This window comes from Cupressus sempervirens, chromosome 11, assembly GCF_028749045.1.
Source record: "Cupressus sempervirens isolate cs-2001-9-10 chromosome 11, ASM2874904v1, whole genome shotgun sequence".
NCBI lineage: Eukaryota > Viridiplantae > Streptophyta > Pinopsida > Cupressales > Cupressaceae > Cupressus > Cupressus sempervirens.
In genome coordinates this window covers 110,925,179-110,930,377 of record NC_143128.1, presented here as the reverse complement: position 1 = coordinate 110,930,377, position 5,199 = coordinate 110,925,179, and the positions used below count along the sequence as shown (strand labels likewise).

General features: G+C 36.2%; 1 pseudogene across 1 annotated transcript; it reads left to right on the top strand.

The window, feature by feature from the left end:
• Positions 1-884: 884 nt before the first annotated feature.
• Positions 885-4,015, top strand: LOC149528477 (xanthotoxin 5-hydroxylase CYP82C4-like; annotated as a pseudogene). Its single transcript, XR_016358734.1, has 2 exons — positions 885-1,817; positions 3,260-4,015. The product of XR_016358734.1 is annotated as a xanthotoxin 5-hydroxylase CYP82C4-like (transcript).
• The last annotated feature ends 1,184 nt before the right edge of the window (positions 4,016-5,199 follow it).

The following is a 5,199-nucleotide window of genomic DNA, read 5'->3' as shown; positions in this document are numbered from 1 at the left end:
GTCTTCTTTGACATGGTGGATATCTGGATATAAATTTGATTTTTAAGTTCAAATATTAAATAATCTAAGTTGACTTACTTTACATAATTCCTTTCAAATCAGGATTAAAAATAGCACTAAGCAGACTTTTGCTAAATCTAATTGGTGGTGGTCAGTTTTCTTGTAAGGTAGTCTTTGTAACTTTTATTTGTTATTTGCTTTGATCAATTAAAAAAAAAACAGTTGATCTATTTTTCTATTTTTAAAGTTGAAAGTATTAATTTTAATTTCTTTGAAAAGTCTGTACACAAAGTTCTTTAAGACACCCTGTATGGAGATAAGTTAGTCAATGTCGACAGGTTGAATGGGCCTTTTTTATATATCTAATATTATTTACTCTCAGGAGGCGTGGCTGTATGTTCAGCCTCAGGTACAGCTGTCTCTATGTGCCCATAACTGGAATAATAATTTTTTATATAGGCATCTCCCTTATCAGGAAAAAAAACTTGAATCGTAGAATAAATTTATATATATATGATTATCTACAATATATTTATTTAAAAAATTAAAATATATATTTTATTATTTAAAAAGATATGTATGCTTAAAAGTAAGCTCAATGAAAAAGCTCCCTACATTTGATATTATATATTCAAAAATATTGCATAATATATTGTGCGTTGAAAAACCAAATAAACCTACTATTAAAAAATATTTAGGTAGGCAGCTGTTTTCACTTGGATGCAAGAGCCTTTACCAATCACAGCCACATCTATCTTTCATGCCTTCACATTGCACACTCTGTCACCATGCCTTTGCTTTGTGTTCACATTTTCCCTTGATTTTATCCTGTCATCCACCTCAAGAGACTCAATATATATATTTGTGTGTGCGCTCATCATAATATATCTGTAGTCATGGACATAACAATTTCTCTGATGTCCTTTACCCTGGTAGGAGCTGCCACAGCCATAGTTATTATTGTGGCAACAATTTTAGTAAAACGCAATGGACAAAATAGGACCCATCTTCCTCCAGGCCCTAGAGCTCTTCCTGTAATTGGCCACTTCCATCTTCTCATAGACAAAACCAGGCCAATTCATCAGATTCTAAGTTCACTTTCATCACTATATGGACCTATTATGCATCTCAAATTTGGTAGCTGCCCTGTTTTAGTGATAAGTTCTTCAGATTTAACCAAAGAATGTTTCACAGTAAATGACAAGTCTTTTGCCTCTCGCCCCATGCTTGCACAAGGTCAGCATTTGGGCTACAATTATTCTATGCTGGGTTGGGCTCCTTATGGCCCCTACTGGAGAACTGCTAGAAAGATATGTGTGCTTGAGCTCCTCTCTTCCAAAAGAATTCAATCATTTGGACCCAAGAGAATGCAAGAAATCAAGAAATCGTTATACTCTTTGTTTCAGCAGGCACAGTTGGAGGGTGTTGTAAAGATGAGAAGTGTTTTTTCAAGATTGACCTTTCGAGTTCTGATGAGTATGATTATAGATGAGAGGTATTTTGGAGAGGAATCAGGGATTTCGGAAGATTTAGTGACCCATCTGATTGAAGAATCATTTATGCTTCATGGAGTAATTGATATTGGGGATTTTATTCCCTGGTTGAAGAGGCTTGATTTGCAAGGGAATGTTAAGGCTATGAAGAAGGTATCTGAGAGATTAGATTCGTATATGCAGAGGATTGTGGAAAAGCACAGAGAGAAAAAATCAAAAGATGGGTCAAAGATGGAAGACTTTGTTGATGTACTCATCTCTCAGGCGGAAGATAATGCTGAAGCAATTCCTGATAAAGATGCATTTATCAAGGCAACTGCTATCGTAAGTGCTTCTTACTTTGACAGTTTTTTCATGTGTTTGATTTATGAGTTTTTATGTGTCTGGTGGAGATCAAGATGGTACCCAGCACCAAGACTGTCTGGACTTAGCTATTGAACTTATATTAGGACTCACATAAGGTGCATCTGATTAATTAGTCAAAACACGAAACTTTTTTTTGTGTTGAAATGTGACTAGCTTGATAAGTAGGAGATTTTTTTCATAGGAAAATTATGATAGCAGTAGGAGATATTTTCATAGCAAGTAAAATTATGATATTGCTGTCAGCAATCAATTATGGTGTTCAAGTCAAACTTATTGATTCTATTGATCCATGTTTTATGAATAAATGATTCACAAGAACCCATCTCTTCTAAGAATGGAGTAGTACTGGGAGGGAGTAGTACTGGGAGGGTAAGCTCAGGGAAGGTCCAATACTTCATAGTTCTCTTCTGCGAGCTAAATTTAGATGTTATCTTTACACCCATTCTCATCAGAAACAGGTTCTTGTGAAACATTACTCATAAAATATAAACAAATAGATTTGAGTTGAAAACTATATAGATGGATTTTGATAACAATATCATTAAATTTTATATGGTTAATTTGACCTTTTGGTGTATGCTTAGTGTGGCTTTATTTTGCCAAGATTTTTAGTTCATGTACTAGCTCTTCAGCTTGCAGAGATATTCATCATACACCATATTTTAACATTCCTCTGCATGCTTTGGATTTTTTTCCATGGTTTTCAGTTCATGTTTTAGCTCTTCACCTCGCAGAGATAGTTGAGCATTCCTCTGTATGCTTAGTTTGGCATTTTTTTTCCAAAATTTTCAGCGCTTGTACTAGCTCTTCAGCTTGTATAGATATTTGTCATAAATGATATTTGAAGATTGAACAGTAACAACAGGCATGATTGATGGATTTCCTGAATAGCGGTTAAATTAGTATTCATACATTTATGCATTTTTTGGGTTGGAACACCATGAATTTTGTTTCCTAACTGGCTTTTGTCATCCTCTTAAGTTTCTTTTTCTGGCACTGACAAATACTTCGATCCAAAGACCTTAAGTCTTGAATTTTAGCAATGACAAATACTATGATTTATAGAGCTTTTGATTTAGAGGAGGGATTAAGGGATGATCTCGCACCAATTTAGTAGAAGATCTCCTAGGACCAATGCATTAATCCTCTCTCCCAATATCAATTTCCCTTGGATAAAGATATAATGTCATAAAGCCTTTAGCTTTCTTCAATCATCCAGTGATTAGAATATGAAAACCACTGGATAACTGGTTGGACAAGCGAAATGTTATCATTTAGAAACACACAGGTTTTTTTTTTTTTCATCCGTACCCAAAAGAACACTTGAAGAGTAAATATGTTGCAAGCAAGTTTTGGTTTTATGTATCTTTTTCTTGTTATTAATATTTCTGGCATTGCAGATTATGTTTAGTGCAGGGAGTGATACATCTTCAGTTGCCCTGGAGTGGGCATTATCATTGTTATTACAACATCCAGATGTAATGAGGAAGGCACAAGAGGAGCTCGATTCTAATGTTGGACGGAGCAGATTGGTAGAGGAATCAGATATATTCCAGTTAACATATCTTCAAGCAATAGTGAAAGAGACCTTGCGCCTTCATCCACCAGGGGCTTTGCTAATGCCCCACAAATCTACTGAGGCTTGCAAAGTGGGAGGCTATCATATTCCCCAAGGAACAATGCTGATGGTAAATGCATGGGCAATTCATAGAGACCCAAAAGTGTGGAATAAACCTCTAGATTTCATACCAGAGCGTTTTATGGAGAAAGGCATAGAGATGGACAACACACAAATGAGAGGGACTGAGTTTGAGATGCTTCCATTTGGGGCAGGGAGAAGAGGGTGTCCTGGTACTGCCTTGGCAATGTGCTCGGTGCAAACAACTCTTGCAATTTTATTGCAGAGCTTTGAATGGTTCTTTCCGGATGGAAGAGTGATTGACATGAGTGAAGGAGTTGGCTTGACAACGCCAAGGGCAGTGCCTTTGGAGGTTATCATCAGGCCCCGCCTTTCCCATCATTTATATGAAATATAGATATAGTGTTGGTGACTAATTCTATCTACATGTGATTGCATGATTTATGTTTCCAACTCTGCGCTAAGTCTGTTTCTTTCCATGATTTACAGATGTGTAGTTGTTTAACTTCAGCTTTAACAGCGAATGATTATCCACATGCATAACTCTCTATTGAGAACAACAGATCAAACTTAGTCCCATTTCATAGTTATTCACCGTGATTTCTTAAATAAAACAGTAGTTAAGATTGTATACATCAATGCATATGAAAGCAAATTATCGATGAATCAATGAGGAAGAGACATTTTTTTGTTTTAGCAGCTCTGTTTACTATGTCCAAATAAGAAGTTTCAAGATAACGTCCAGAACCATCCATAGCCACCTGCAGTCGTATTTTTCAACTACTCTCATTAATAATACGCCAAACAACAGTCTAGATATTTCTGTACATTTATTACAATTGCTGTTATAAATAGAATGCACGAGCCTGGTGTTTTCAGCGGTGAAGTTTGGAGTAATCTTCTCTATATTGCATTTCTGCGTTCTTTTTCAAATGGAACAATTCCTCCCAGTCTGGCAAATTCTCATTATTTTCTTCGAGTATTGAATTTGGGAGGGAATAGTTTAGAAGGAACGGTACCCCAAGAGTTTGACAACCTTAAACTCTTCTCCTTGGTCATTAAGAGTAATAAGTTAAATGGAGTGTTTCCCAGTTCAATCCTGAATTTTTCAGAATTAAAGGTTCTTGATATTGGGCATAACTCATTTGAAGGTCAGATTCCAAAGACGATTGGAATTCTTTCGGAGCATCGAATCTTGATAATGAAGAGAAATCTTTTCAGTGGTAGCATTCCTCCAGAAATTGGGCAACTAAAGCAGCTTCAGATCTTGGACTTTTCTTCCAACAATTTGTCCGCCTCTATTCCATCAAGCTTTGCATCTTTGCAAGCAATGTCTGCCAACAGAAGACGAAAATATCTTGCAGGAGGACGATATGGAATTTGTTGCTCATTATGGCATGGGTTCCTATCAAGATGATTTGAATATGAATCCCAAAGGTACAGATCTATACTTATTACTACCCATATATTCTCTCCTCACTGATTGCCATAAGTCTCTGCAACAATCAATTGAATGGAGACATTCCACTTGGTTTTGGGAAGTTGAAGGGGTTGAGATTTCTGAATCTATCCATGAACAATCTTAGTGGAGTGATTCCGCATAGTCTGGGGGATATGACTCAACTTAAATCATGGGACCTTTCTTCAAACAGATTTTCCGGAGATATTCCTTCAGAGCTTCAATCTCTGAATTATATGTCA